Here is a 16,873-nt window from a genome sequence, read left to right as displayed (position 1 = left end):
CTTTTCGCTCTAGGACGCATATTTACGGAGATATGGACAAAAGAAGTTTTTCATATAAAAATTTCAATTTTTTTAGGTTTCGGGTGGATTTTTCAATTTTTTGGGGGTGGTCACGAATTAAAGTCCTTTTCGCTCTAGGACGCTTAGTTTAGAATATATGGGCAAAAGAAGTTTTTCATATAAAAATTTCAATTTTTTTAGGTTTTGGGTGGATTTTTCAATTTTTTGGGGGTGGTCACGAATTAAAGTCCTTTTCGCTCTAGGACGCTTAGTTTAGAAGATATGGCCAAAAGAAGTTTTTCATATAAAAATTTCAATTTTTTTAAGTTTTGGGTGGATTTTTCAATTTTGTGGGGGTGGTCACGAATTAAAGTCTTTTTCGCTCTAGGACGCTTAGTTTAGGAGATATGGGCAAAAGAAGTTTTTCATATAAAAATGTAATTTTTTTTAAGTTTTGGGTGGATTTTCCAATTTTTTGGAAAATCCACCCAAATTAAAGTCCTTTTCGCTCTAGGACGCTTAAGTCCTAAAGTCCTTTTCGCTCTAGGACGCTTAGTTTAGGAGATATGGGCAAAACAAGTTTTTCATATAAAAATTTAAATTTTTTTAGGTTTTGGGTGGATTTTTCAATTTTTTGGGGTTGGTCACGAATTAAGTCCTTTTCGCTCTAGGACGCTTAGTTTAGGAGATATGGGCAAAAGAAGTTTTTCATATAAAAATTTTAATTTTTTTAGGTTTTGGGTGGATTTTTCAATTTTTTGAGGGTGGTCACGAATTAAAGTCCTTTTCGCTCTAGGACGCATATTTAAGGAGATATGGACAAAAGAAGTTTTTCATATAAAAATTTCAATTTTTTTAGGTTTTGGGTGGATTTTTCAATTTTTTGGGGGTGGTCACGAATTAAAGTCCTTTTCGCTCTAGGACGCATATTTAAGGAGATGTGGACAAAAGACGTTTTTCATATAAAAATTTCAATTTTTTTAGGTTTTGGGTGGATTTTTCAATTTTGTGAGGGTGGTCACGAATTAAGTCCTTTTCGCTCTAGGACGCTTAGTTTAGGATATATGGGCAAAAGAAGTTTTTCATATAAAAATTTAAATTTTTTTAGGTTTTGGGTGGATTTTTCAATTTTGTGGGGGTGGTCACGAATTAAAGTCCTTTTCGCTCTAGGACGCTTAGTTTAGGAGATATGGGCAAAAGAAGTTTTTCATATAAAAATGTAATTTTTTTTAGGTTTTGGGTGGATTTTCCAATTTTTTGGGGGTGGTCACGAATTAAAGTCCTTTTCGCTCTAGGACGCTTAGTTTAGGAGATATGGGCAAAACAAGTTCTTCATATAAAAATTTCAATTTTGTTAGGTTTTGGGTGGATTTTTCAATTTTTTGGGGTTGGTCACGAATTAAGTCCTTTTCGCTCTAGGACGCTTAGTTTAGGAGATATGGGCAAAAGAAGTTTTTCATATAAAAATTTTAATTTTTTTAGGTTTTGGGTGGATTTTTCAATTTTTTGAGGGTGGTCACGAATTAAAGTCCTTTTCGCTCTAGGACGCATATTTAAGGAGATATGGACAAAAGAAGTTTTTCATATAAAAATTTCAATTTTTTTAGGTTTTGGGTGGATTTTTCAATTTTTTGGGGGTGGTCACGAATTAAAGTCCTTTTCGCTCTAGGACGCTTAGTTTAGGAGATATGGGCAAAAGAAGTTTTTCATATAAAAATGTAATTTTTTTTAGGTTTTGGGTGGATTTTCCAATTTTTTGGGGGTGGTCACGAATTAAAGTCCTTTTCGCTCTAGGACGCATATTTAAGGAGATATGGGCAAAAGAAGTTTTTCATATAAAAATTTAAATTTTTTTAGGTTTTGGGTGGATTTTTCAATTTTTTGAGGGTGGTCACGAATTAAAGTCCTTTTCGCTCTTGGACGCATATTTAAGGAGATATGGGCAAAAGAAATTTTTCATATAAAAATTTAAATTTTTTTAGGTTTTGGGTGGATTTTTCAATTTTTTGGGGTTGGTCACGAATTAAAGTCCTTTTCGCTCTACGACGCTTAGTTTAGGATATATGGGCAAAAGAAGTTTTTCATATAAAAATTTAAATTTTTTTAGGTTTTGGATGGATTTTTCAATTTTTTGGGGGTGGTCACGAATTAAAGTCCTTTTCGCTCTAGGACGCTTAGTTTAGAAGATATGGGCAAAAGAAGTTTTTCATATAAAAATTTCAATTTTTTTAGGTTTTGGGTGGATTTTTCAATTTTGTGGGGGTGGTCACGAATTAAAGTCCTTTTCCCTCTAGGACGCTTAGTTTAGGAGATATGGGCAAAAGAAGTTTTTCATATAAAAATTTTAATTTTTTTAGGTTTTGGGTGGATTTTTCAATTTTTTGGGGGTGGTCACAAATTAAAGTCCTTTTCGCTCTAGGACGCATATTTAAGGAGATATGGACAAAAGAAGTTTTTCATATAAAAATTTCAATTTTTTTAGGTTCTGGGTGGATTTTTCAATTTTTTGGGGGTGGTCACGAATTAAAGTCCTTTTCGCTCTAGGACGCATATTTACGGAGATATGGACAAAAGAAGTTTTTCATTGTAGTGTAAACGGTATTATATGTATGAATCAGCTGTTTAGTAGTTTAAGTATAATTGGATTTTTTATCAGCTGTTTAGTAATAAGTTTATATCATATGTTATGTTTAAGGATTGTTGTTTATTTTTAAGGATAATGTTGAAAAAAGAATTAGAAATTATAAATACCGTTATTTAAGTATAAAAGATGAATAATTTTCAATAAAGTCAATCATTCAGTTTTGAAAGCCTAAACCGGCATTTTCAATTATAAAAATTATTTTTGCTGTGGCACCTAGTTGTGCCTGCAAAGGAAATATAAAAACTATTTTCCTGCCCGTGGCGTTTTTAAGCGCCGGCAAACCAACTAGGCAGGCATACCAAAACTACATATAAAACTTCACAAATCCACAACAACACTAAATAAAAAAACGACAAACATTTCATGGCGATCCTGCCCAACACGGACCAGAAAAAAATACCAATCGAGGGTATCGTTCCAGCTGCGCTGAACGTGGATCCCAAAAAGCTTACAGTTGAAGACTATTTGAAAAGGCAGCAACGTTTGCTGGAAGAAAAACTGACCCGGGTTCCACCAACGGCAAAACCCAAACACAGAAGAGGTGGAAGAATTGTGCGGTTGCGGCGAGAGTTGGCTGCATTGAAAGAATTGGTAAATTCTGATCCACCACCGTCTTGGCAGCGTTCATCCGAAATATGGCAAAGGATTGACGAAATTGAAAAACAAATGCCAAGGAAAAAACCAACGAACAGCACTATATGAAGGCAACCACCGTGAAAACAAAAACTACAACACTGCTATGCATTTGTTAATGTATTATATTTATTTATTTGTTTTATTTGAAAATACATGAATTGTTAAATTAGAATTTTCACTGTTATTATTGTTGACACGGCAGTTAAATAATTTGAACGCGAGGAACATTTATTACGAATTAGAAAAATATAAAAAGCGCACGCGAATGTGAAATTGATCTTCATCAAAACACGAGAGTAAAATTAAAACGTCAAATATGATGAATGGTAATCGATCATCGAATACTTGTAATCGATTATAACGTAAAAGAGGCTTTACACTGAAAAGGGCTGGAATATATTTGCTGTTCACACGTAAAGTTTGTCGTTCACATTGTAAAATTTTGCGTTCACACTAGTGCTTTGCGTTTACACTTGAATATAAATTTGCGTTCACACAAAAAATCTTGCATTCACATTTTAATGTTCACACTGGAATTATATTTTTTTGAATTTCTAAGATTTTAAATGAAGTCATATGGTAAAGAAAATTGTATAATATGATAGAAATAGTATGATAAGAACATTGTATAGTAACAAAAATAGTATTATAGAGAAGAAAAATCGAATTAATGGAAAAGTTAAAAGAATATATAAAGGAATTAGAATTATTGAAATCCAATTTAAAGAAAAGTAAAAATAAATTGTTTGCTGCAAATTATAAAGAAACTAAATTAGAAAGATTAAAGACTTTGCAGGATACGGTGAATGATACTGTTTTTGATTGTAAAGAATTAGCTGAATTGAAAGTAGAGTTTTTTGATTTGAAGGAGGAAGTTGAGTTACTGATTGAACAAGTTAAAGTAAAAGATATCAAGGATATAAGGAATTTACCAACTATGGCTCAGTTTGATATATCAATGGTGGGTAAAAACCTACAAGTATTTAAGGGTTCATTCAACTATTTGGAGGATTTTATTGCGCAGTCGGAATTGCTGCATGACCTACTACGAGATGAAGATAAGGAAATATTCGTTAAGTACGTCTACAATTTCAAACTTACGGCTCAGGTAAGGAGCACTTTAGGCCGATCCAATAGACCGACAACGTTCGCGGCTTTGAAAAAAGCATTAGAAGATGCTTACCCTAATCCTAGGTCTATACAACAAATTTTAACAGAGTTAGGAAATACGAAACAGGGCAATTCTAGCATGACATCATTTAGGGAGAAAATTTCGGAACTTTGTGATGAGCTCAGCAGGTTTGAAATAGGAAATTTAACAAATCCGACTCAGGACACTAAGGATGCCATTTACAAGGCAAATGAAAATATGGCGTTAAATGTTTTTATGAAGGGTGTAAATTCTGAATTTAAACCAATATTATTGGCCAACATGCCGTCTTCACTAGCTGAGGCTACTCAAAGGTGTTTGACAGCTGAGAAAAGCTTAGGCATGGAGACGAGACAAGTTTTTCCGGTTCATAGGTCTAGTGGAGGTCATACCTACCACAGGAATAGATACGAGGAAAATAATACAAACAACACGAGATACGGTAACCGAAACAACAGGTACGATAACGCACATTACACTTACAATAATAGACGCAATGACACTAACGATTACCACAGTGGTAACAGACACAATGTGAGCATACATCAAAGAGGAAACTCTCGCCATATTAATCGGCAAAATCATAATAATTATACCACATATTCTAATGGAAATGGCAATAACAGTAATAATAATAGTGTTGGAAGTCGCAATTTTGGTGGCAGAGGCCGCACATATACGAACAGTAGTGGAAGAAACTATCGAGCTTTTCCTTGTGCGTGTGAACAGGAAAACTCCGATGGCCGGATGACGCAGGATGTCATCCAAGAGGCCCAAAATTAAGAATATTCAACATCGAATTGAAAACAAATGCTTTCGTAACACTAAAATGCTCAAGTAAAGTGTTAACATTCATGATAGATACTGGTGCAGATATTTCTGTATGTAAAGTTCAAGATTTTATGAGGATAAATACACGAGACACAGCAAGATTAACTGGAATAACTAGGGAGGCAATTCAATGTATTGGTACATCAAGTTTACGTTTGGAAATGGAGGACGATGCCATCGTGCACAATTTCTATGTTGTTCAAGGTGATTTTCCTATACCAACTGATGGAATAATAGGAAGAGATATTTTATCAGAATATTTATGCAGAATCGATTTTGAAACGTACACAATTGCATTCAACGTTAATGACAGAGATGTGGTGTTACCCATGAACTCCAGACCAGTGACTCACCGCAGTATAACCATACCATCGAGATCTGAGATAATTTTACCTCTCAACATTAGAGTGAAAGAAGAGAGTATTGTACTCAACAAAGAATTGGCAGAAGGAGTTTATCTTGCCAATTGCATTATACCAGCACACGGGGTTGTTCACTACTGAACTCCACTGACAAAGATGTAACTATTGATAATATTGATTGTGAAGTGAATCCTTTAAGTGATTATCATGTCTGCCACACAACTACTAATCAATACGAGAAAAACACCACTAGGTTGGACACTTTATTGGAATCATTGGATATTGGTACAAGTGATCCAGAAGCTAGAGAGTCGATAATAAATATTTTTAGAGAATTTCAAGATATTTTCCATTTACCTGGTGAGAAGCTTAGTGTAAACAATTTTTATACACAACGCATTGAAACTTCTGATTCCACTCCGGTTTACATAAAGAACTATAGACTCCCACATACACAAATGAAAGAAATTAACGAACAAGTTGCACAACTTTTGAAAGACGACATAATTGAAGATTCTGTCAGTCCTTACAATTCACCATTATTGGTTGTACCAAAGAAATCCACAGACGGGCAAAAGAAATGGCGTTTGGTTGTTGATTTTAGGAAACTCAACGACAGAATAGTAAATGATAAGTTTCCACTAACCCGGATTGAAGACGTTTTAGACAGACTTGGAAGAGCTAAGTATTTCTCAACACTTGATATGACAAGCTCGTTCCACCAAATAAATCTTCACAGCGAATCGCGTCCACTCACAGCTTTTTCAACTGGAAATGGACATTATCAATTCAAACGTTTACCATTTGGTTTGAAAATTTCATCAAATAGTTTTCAAAGAATGTTAACAGTTGCTTTAAGTGGTTTAGATGCATCCGCTTTTCTTTACGTGGATGACATCATCGTTTTTGGATGTAGTCTCAAACATCATAACGAAAATCTGCGAGATGTATTTCGAAGATTGAGAAAATTCAACCTTAAATTAAATGCAAACAAATGCAGTTTTTTGAAGCCGGAGGTAGTCTATTTGGGACATCTCATAACGGATAAAGGAGTGAAGACTGATCCAGCCAAAGATGAAGTAATAAGACGATATCCGGTACCAAATAACGCTGATGAAGTCAGACGATTTGTAGCCTTTTGTAATTATTATAGGCGCTTTATACCGAACTTTGCCGATAAAGCAAAATGCTTGAATATGCTTCTGAAAAAGAATCAGAAATTCGAATGGAGTTTACAGTGCCAAAATGCATTTGAAACTTTGAAGACTAGTTTACTTAAACCTCCAGTACTACAATACCCGGATTTTTCACAAACTTTTATATTGACGACAGACGCATCTAACTATGCTCTGGGAGCAGTTCTGTCTCAAGGAGTAATTGGCAGCGATTTGCCAATTTCGTACGCCAGCGCTACTCTATCAAAACATGATTTAAATAAACCGGTATTAGAAAAGGAACTCCTTGCCATTCATTGGGGAATCAATTTTTTTAGACCCTACCTTTATGGCAGAAAATTTATAGTTGTGACTGACCACAGACCACTTGTTTCATTATTCTCACATAAAAATCCATCTTCTAAGATGACACGTATTCGAATGGATTTATGTGACTATGATTTTGAAATAGTGTACAAGAAAGGGAAGATGAACACAAATGCTGACGCTTTGTCAAGAATAAACATAAATAGCGAAACTTTGAAAGCGATGATTCCCACTTCAATCGAGCGAGACGCTCAAGTCCTAGCCATTACTAGAAGCATGCAAAAAGAATTACATGCACAAAAATATAACGATGACACCCATAGTGATGAAGTACCAATTTCGAAGCCTGATCAACTTTTAATTTGGGAATGCACATCACCCACTGATATACGAAATATGAGAAAACTCGAGTTTATACCGGATATGCAGAGAAAGAAAACAGTATTTGAGATAAATAATAGCAGTGTATCTGTCATATACAGCGATAATCCATCGAACACTAAGGTGACTTTGGAGAAACTTATATTGAAGATGCAACAGCAACGAATAAAAGAATTAGCAATGAGCAAAAATGATGAATTGTTCAAATCCATGGCCATGGAAGAATTCAAAACAATTATGAATAAATTAATACAAAAGAATAAAGTAAATTTGAAAATTATATTATATGAAGAACCGAAAAGAATAAACTGTGCGCATACACAATTGAAAATAATAGCGGAATACCACGACTCACCACACGGAGGACATTTAGGAGTCCGCAAAACATTACTGAAATTAAAGCAACGTTACATATGGAAGAATATGTCAAAAATGGTCAAGAGATATGTCTTACGTTGCCCACAATGTAAATTGAACAAACAGACTAGACACACAAAAGAACCACTTACGATGACAGATATACCAGGAACAAGTTTTGAAACAATATCGATAGATACAGTAGGTCCATTAAGGGTTTCCAATAACAACAGGTACATATTAAACGAATTAAAGTCCTTTTCGCTCTAGGACGCTTAGTTTAGGAGATATGGGCAAAAGAAGTTTTTCATATAAAAATTTAAATTTTTTTAGGTTTTGGATGGATTTTTCAATTTTTTGGGGGTGGTCACGAATTAAAGTCCTTTTCGCTCTAGGACGCTTAGTTTAGAAGATATGGGCAAAAGAAGTTTTTCATATAAAAATTTCAATTTTTTTAGGTTTTGGGTGGATTTTTCAATTTTGTGGGGGTGGTCACGAATTAAAGTCCTTTTCGCTCTAGGACGCTTAGTTTAGGAGATATGGGCAAAAGAAGTTTTTCATATAAAAATTTTAATTTTTTTAGGTTTTGGGTGGATTTTTCAATTTTTTGGGGGTGGTCACAAATTAAAGTCCTTTTCGCTCTAGGACGCATATTTAAGGAGATATGGACAAAAGAAGTTTTTCATATAAAAATTTCAATTTTTTAGGTTCTGGGTGGATTTTTCAATTTTTTGGGGGTGGTCACGAATTAAAGTCCTTTTCGCTCTAGGACGCATATTTACGGAGATATGGACAAAAGAAGTTTTTCATTGTAGTGTAAACGGTATTATATGTATGAATCAGCTGTTTAGTAGTTTAAGTATAATTGGATTTTTTATCAGCTGTTTAGTAATAAGTTTATATCATATGTTATGTTTAAGGATTGTTGTTTATTTTTAAGGATAATGTTGAAAAAAGAATTAGAAATTATAAATACCGTTATTTAAGTATAAAAGATGAATAATTTTCAATAAAGTCAATCATTCAGTTTTGAAAGCCTAAACCGGCATTTTCAATTATAAAAATTATTTTTGCTGTGGCACCTAGTTGTGCCTGCAAAGGAAATATAAAAACTATTTTCCTGCCCGTGGCGTTTTTAAGCGCCGGCAAACCAACTAGGCAGGCATACCAAAACTACATATAAAACTTCACAAATCCACAACAACACTAAATAAAAAAACGACAAACATTTCATGGCGATCCTGCCCAACACGGACCAGAAAAAAATACCAATCGAGGGTATCGTTCCAGCTGCGCTGAACGTGGATCCCAAAAAGCTTACAGTTGAAGACTATTTGAAAAGGCAGCAACGTTTGCTGGAAGAAAAACTGACCCGGGTTCCACCAACGGCAAAACCCAAACACAGAAGAGGTGGAAGAATTGTGCGGTTGCGGCGAGAGTTGGCTGCATTGAAAGAATCGGTAAATTCTGATCCACCACCGTCTTGGCAGCGTTCATCCGAAATATGGCAAAGGATTGACGAAATTGAAAAACAAATGCCAAGGAAAAAACCAACGAACAGCACTTTATGAAGGCAACCACCGTGAAAACAAAAACTACAACACTGCTATGCATTTGTAAATGTATTATATTTATTTATTTGTTTTATTTGAAAATACATGAATTGTTAAATTAGAATTTTCACTGTTATTATTGTTGACACGGAAGTTAAATAATTTGAACGCGAGGAACATTTATTACGAATTAGAAAAATATAAAAAGCGCACGCGAATGTGAAATTGATCTTCATCAAAACACGAGAGTAAAATTAAAACGTCAAATATGATGAATGGTAATCGATTATCGAATACTTGTAATCGATTATAACGTAAAAGAGGCTTTACACTGAAAAGGGCTGGAATATATTTGCTGTTCACACGTAAAGTTTGTCGTTCACATTGTAAAATTTTGCGTTCACACTAGTGCTTTGCGTTTACACTTGAATATAAATTTGCGTTCACACACAAAATCTTGCATTCACATTTTAATGTTCACACTGGAATTATATTTTTTTGAATTTCTAAGATTTTAAATGAAGTCATATGGTAAAGAAAATTGTATAATATGATAGAAATAGTATGATAAGAACATTGTATAGTAACAAAAATAGTATTATAGAGAAGAAAAATCGAATTAATGGAAAAGTTAAAAGAATATATAAAGGAATTAGAATTATTGAAATCCAATTTAAAGAAAAGTAAAAATAAATTGTTTGCTGCAAATTATAAAGAAACTAAATTAGAAAGATTAAAGACTTTGCAGGATACGGTGAATGATACTGTTTTTGATTGTAAAGAATTAGCTGAATTGAAAGTAGAGTTTTTTGATTTGAAGGAGGAAGTTGAGTTACTGATTGAACAAGTTAAAGTAAAAGATATCAAGGATATAAGGAATTTACCAACTATGGCTCAGTTTGATATATCAATGGTGGGTAAAAACCTACAAGTATTTAAGGGTTCATTCAACTATTTGGAGGATTTTATTGCGCAGTCGGAATTGCTGCATGACCTACTACGAGATGAAGATAAGGAAATATTCGTTAAGTACGTCTACAATTTCAAACTTACGGCTCAGGTAAGGAGCACTTTAGGCCGATCCAATAGACCGACAACGTTCGCGGCTTTGAAAAAAGCATTAGAAGATGCTTACCCTAATCCTAGGTCTATACAACAAATTTTAACAGAGTTAGGAAATACGAAACAGGGCAATTCTAGCATGACATCATTTAGGGAGAAAATTTCGGAACTTTGTGATGAGCTCAGCAGGTTTGAAATAGGAAATTTAACAAATCCGACTCAGGACACTAAGGATGCCATTTACAAGGCAAATGAAAATATGGCGTTAAATGTTTTTATGAAGGGTGTAAATTCTGAATTTAAACCAATATTATTGGCCAACATGCCGTCTTCACTAGCTGAGGCTACTCAAAGGTGTTTGACAGCTGAGAAAAGCTTAGGCATGGAGACGAGACAAGTTTTTCCGGTTCATAGGTCTAGTGGAGGTCATACCTACCACAGGAATAGATACGAGGAAAATAATACAAACAACACGAGATACGGTAACCGAAACAACAGGTACGATAACGCACATTACACTTACAATAATAGACGCAATGACACTAACGATTACCACAGTGGTAACAGACACAATGTGAGCATACATCAAAGAGGAAACTCTCGCCATATTAATCGGCAAAATCATAATAATTATACCACATATTCTAATGGAAATGGCAATAACAGTAATAATAATAGTGTTGGAAGTCGCAATTTTGGTGGCAGAGGCCGCACATATACGAACAGTAGTGGAAGAAACTATCGAGCTTTTCCTTGTGCGTGTGAACAGGAAAACTCCGATGGCCGGATGACGCAGGATGTCATCCAAGAGGCCCAAAATTAAGAATATTCAACATCGAATTGAAAACAAATGCTTTCGTAACACTAAAATGCTCAAGTAAAGTGTTAACATTCATGATAGATACTGGTGCAGATATTTCTGTATGTAAAGTTCAAGATTTTATGAGGATAAATACACGAGACACAGCAAGATTAACTGGAATAACTAGGGAGGCAATTCAATGTATTGGTACATCAAGTTTACGTTTGGAAATGGAGGACGATGCCATCGTGCACAATTTCTATGTTGTTCAAGGTGATTTTCCTATACCAACTGATGGAATAATAGGAAGAGATATTTTATCAGAATATTTATGCAGAATCGATTTTGAAACGTACACAATTGCATTCAACGTTAATGACAGAGATGTGGTGTTACCCATGAACTCCAGACCAGTGACTCACCGCAGTATAACCATACCATCGAGATCTGAGATAATTTTACCTCTCAACATTAGAGTGAAAGAAGAGAGTATTGTACTCAACAAAGAATTGGCAGAAGGAGTTTATCTTGCCAATTGCATTATACCAGCACACGGGGTTGTTCACTACTGAACTCCACTGACAAAGATGTAACTATTGATAATATTGATTGTGAAGTGAATCCTTTAAGTGATTATCATGTCTGCCACACAACTACTAATCAATACGAGAAAAACACCACTAGGTTGGACACTTTATTGGAATCATTGGATATTGGTACAAGTGATCCAGAAGCTAGAGAGTCGATAATAAATATTTTTAGAGAATTTCAAGATATTTTCCATTTACCTGGTGAGAAGCTTAGTGTAAACAATTTTTATACACAACGCATTGAAACTTCTGATTCCACTCCGGTTTACATAAAGAACTATAGACTCCCACATACACAAATGAAAGAAATTAACGAACAAGTTGCACAACTTTTGAAAGACGACATAATTGAAGATTCTGTCAGTCCTTACAATTCACCATTATTGGTTGTACCAAAGAAATCCACAGACGGGCAAAAGAAATGGCGTTTGGTTGTTGATTTTAGGAAACTCAACGACAGAATAGTAAATGATAAGTTTCCACTAACCCGGATTGAAGACGTTTTAGACAGACTTGGAAGAGCTAAGTATTTCTCAACACTTGATATGACAAGCTCGTTCCACCAAATAAATCTTCACAGCGAATCGCGTCCACTCACAGCTTTTTCAACTGGAAATGGACATTATCAATTCAAACGTTTACCATTTGGTTTGAAAATTTCATCAAATAGTTTTCAAAGAATGTTAACAGTTGCTTTAAGTGGTTTAGATGCATCCGCTTTTCTTTACGTGGATGACATCATCGTTTTTGGATGTAGTCTCAAACATCATAACGAAAATCTGCGAGATGTATTTCGAAGATTGAGAAAATTCAACCTTAAATTAAATGCAAACAAATGCAGTTTTTTGAAGCCGGAGGTAGTCTATTTGGGACATCTCATAACGGATAAAGGAGTGAAGACTGATCCAGCCAAAGATGAAGTAATAAGACGATATCCGGTACCAAATAACGCTGATGAAGTCAGACGATTTGTAGCCTTTTGTAATTATTATAGGCGCTTTATACCGAACTTTGCCGATAAAGCAAAATGCTTGAATATGCTTCTGAAAAAGAATCAGAAATTCGAATGGAGTTTACAGTGCCAAAATGCATTTGAAACTTTGAAGACTAGTTTACTTAAACCTCCAGTACTACAATACCCGGATTTTTCACAAACTTTTATATTGACGACAGACGCATCTAACTATGCTCTGGGAGCAGTTCTGTCTCAAGGAGTAATTGGCAGCGATTTGCCAATTTCGTACGCCAGCGCTACTCTATCAAAACATGATTTAAATAAACCGGTATTAGAAAAGGAACTCCTTGCCATTCATTGGGGAATCAATTTTTTTAGACCCTACCTTTATGGCAGAAAATTTATAGTTGTGACTGACCACAGACCACTTGTTTCATTATTCTCACATAAAAATCCATCTTCTAAGATGACACGTATTCGAATGGATTTATGTGACTATGATTTTGAAATAGTGTACAAGAAAGGGAAGATGAACACAAATGCTGACGCTTTGTCAAGAATAAACATAAATAGCGAAACTTTGAAAGCGATGATTCCCACTTCAATCGAGCGAGACGCTCAAGTCCTAGCCATTACTAGAAGCATGCAAAAAGAATTACATGCACAAAAATATAACGATGACACCCATAGTGATGAAGTACCAATTTCGAAGCCTGATCAACTTTTAATTTGGGAATGCACATCACCCACTGATATACGAAATATGAGAAAACTCGAGTTTATACCGGATATGCAGAGAAAGAAAACAGTATTTGAGATAAATAATAGCAGTGTATCTGTCATATACAGCGATAATCCATCGAACACTAAGGTGACTTTGGAGAAACTTATATTGAAGATGCAACAGCAACGAATAAAAGAATTAGCAATGAGCAAAAATGATGAATTGTTCAAATCCATGGCCATGGAAGAATTCAAAACAATTATGAATAAATTAATACAAAAGAATAAAGTAAATTTGAAAATTATATTATATGAAGAACCGAAAAGAATAAACTGTGCGCATACACAATTGAAAATAATAGCGGAATACCACGACTCACCACACGGAGGACATTTAGGAGTCCGCAAAACATTACTGAAATTAAAGCAACGTTACATATGGAAGAATATGTCAAAAATGGTCAAGAGATATGTCTTACGTTGCCCACAATGTAAATTGAACAAACAGACTAGACACACAAAAGAACCACTTACGATGACAGATATACCAGGAACAAGTTTTGAAACAATATCGATAGATACAGTAGGTCCATTAAGGGTTTCCAATAACAACAGGTACATATTAACCATACAATGTGAGCTAACAAAGTATGTTGTAGCGTATCCAATGGAGACGAAAGACGCGAAAACCGTTGCGAGAACTCTTGTAGAACAATTTATTTTAGTTTATGGGAATTTTAAAATTCTAAAGTCGGATAAGGGTACTGAGTTTACGAATCAGCTAATGGCGGAGGTATGTCGTTTATTGGATATAAAGCAAATATTTAGTGCTCCATACCACCATGAAACATTGGGTTCAATAGAGCGAAATCATAGAGTTCTTAACGAATTTTTATTAAATTTCACCAAAGATGATGAATGGGACTCTTGGATACCATATTTTACGTTTGCCTATAATACTACACCACATGTTGATACTAATTATTCACCATATGAGCTAGTTTTTGGTAAATTACCTTATTTACCGAACGATGAGATAAGAAAAGCAAATAAATGCTATAATATGGATGATTACGCCAATGAATTGAAACAAAGACTTAAATATTCTCTTGCTAAGTCAAAAGAGTATTTAGAGAAATCAAAAATAAAGAGAGTTCATAGTAACCAAACTTCTAATCCACTTATTTTGAAAGAAGGCGATTTTGTACTTTTACGCCAGATGAATAGAAAAAAGAATCAATCACCGTATCTAGGCCCATATGAAATTGTAAATAGAGAGGGCGTAAATAGTTTTATAAATGTCGATGGAAAAATAAAGAAATTCCATAATAATATGTTAAAACCATGGTATTATTTAACAATGAATTCAACCTAATTGTGATTATATATTATATGAAACTTTTCCATTATGATGATAAGAAAAATTTATTCTAACTGAATTGAATAATTTAATATTTATAAAAATAATTTTTTCATATAAACATTCAAAAATTATTTTTTTTATAGGGTGAGGGTGTAGTGTAAACGGTATTATATGTATGAATCAGCTGTTTAGTAGTTTAAGTATAATTGGATTTTTTATCAGCTGTTTAGTAATAAGTTTATATCATATGTTATGTTTAAGGATTGTTGTTTATTTTTAAGGATAATGTTGAAAAAAGAATTAGAAATTATAAATACCGTGCCTGCAAAGGAAATATAAAAACTATTTTCCTGCCCGTGGCGTTTTTAAGCGCCGGCAAACCAACTAGGCAGGCATACCAAAACTACATATAAAACTTCACAAATCCACAACAACACTAAATAAAAAAACGACAAACATTTCATCATATAAAAATTTCAATTTTTTTAGGTTTCGGGTGGATTTTTCAATTTTTTGGGGGTGGTCACGAATTAAAGTCCTTTTCGCTCTAGGACGCTTAGTTTAGAATATATGGGCAAAAGAAGTTTTTCATATAAAAATTTCAATTTTTTTAGGTTTTGGGTGGATTTTTAAATTTTTTGGGGGTGGTCACGAATTAAAGTCCTTTTCGCTCTAGGACGCTTAGTTTAGGAGATATGGGCAAAAGAAGTTTTTCATATAAAAATTTCAATTTTTTTAAGTTTTGGGTGGATTTTTCAATTTTGTGGGGGTGGTCACGAATTAAAGTCTTTTTCGCTCTAGGACGCTTAGTTTAGGAGATATGGGCAAAAGAAGTTTTTCATATAAAAATGTAATTTTTTTTAAGTTTTGGGTGGATTTTCCAATTTTTTGGGGGTGGTCACGAATTAAAGTCCTTTTCGCTCTAGGACGCTTAGTTTAGGAGATATGGGCAAAACAAGTTTTTCATATAAAAATTTCAATTTTTTTAGGTTTTGGGTGGATTTTTCAATTTTTTGGGGTTGGTCACGAATTAAGTCCTTTTCGCTCTAGGACGCTTAGTTTAGGAGATATGGGAAAAAGAAGTTTTTCATATAAAAATTTTAATTTTTTTAGGTTTTGGGTGGATTTTTCAATTTTTTGAGGGTGGTCACGAATTAAAGTCCTTTTCGCTCTAGGACGCATATTTAAGGAGATATGGACAAAAGTAGTTTTTCATATAAAAATTTCAATTTTTTAGGTTTTGGGTGGATTTTTCAATTTTTTGGGGGTGGTCACGAATTAAAGTCCTTTTCGCTCTAGGACGCTTAGTTTAGGAGATATGGGCAAAAGAAGTTTTTCATATAAAAATTTTAATTTTTTTAGGTTTTGGGTGGATTTTTCAATTTTTTGAGGGTGGTCACGAATTAAAGTCCTTTTCGCTCTAGGACGCATATTTTAGGAGATATGGGCAAAAGAAGTTTTTCATATAAAAATTTCAATTTTTTTAGGTTTTGGGTGGATTTTTCAATTTTGTGGGGGTGGTCACGAATTAAAGTTCTTTTCGCTCTAGGACGCTTAGTTTAGGAGATATGGGCAAAAGAAGTTTTTCATATAAAAATTTCAATTTTTTTAAGTTTTGGGTGGATTTTTCAATTTTGTGGGGGTGGTCACGAATTAAAGTCCTTTTCGCTCTAGGACGCTTAGTTTAGGAGATATGGGCAAAAGAAGTTTTTCATATAAAAATGTAATTTTTTTTAGGTTTTGGGTGGATTTTCCAATTTTTTGGGGTGGTCACGAATTAAAGTCCTTTTCGCTCTAGGACGCATATTTAAGGAGATATGGGCAAAAGAAGTTTTTCATATAAAAATTTAAATTTTTTTAGGTTTTGGGTGGATTTTTCAATTTTTTGAGGGTGGTCACGAATTAAAGTCCTTTTCGCTCTAGGACGCATATTTAAGGAGATATGGGCAAAAGAAATTTTTCATATAAAAATTTAAATTTTTT

Source organism: Haematobia irritans, chromosome 4, assembly GCF_050003625.1.
Source record: "Haematobia irritans isolate KBUSLIRL chromosome 4, ASM5000362v1, whole genome shotgun sequence".
Lineage (NCBI taxonomy): Eukaryota > Metazoa > Arthropoda > Insecta > Diptera > Muscidae > Haematobia > Haematobia irritans.
This window is presented reverse-complemented; position numbering follows the sequence as displayed.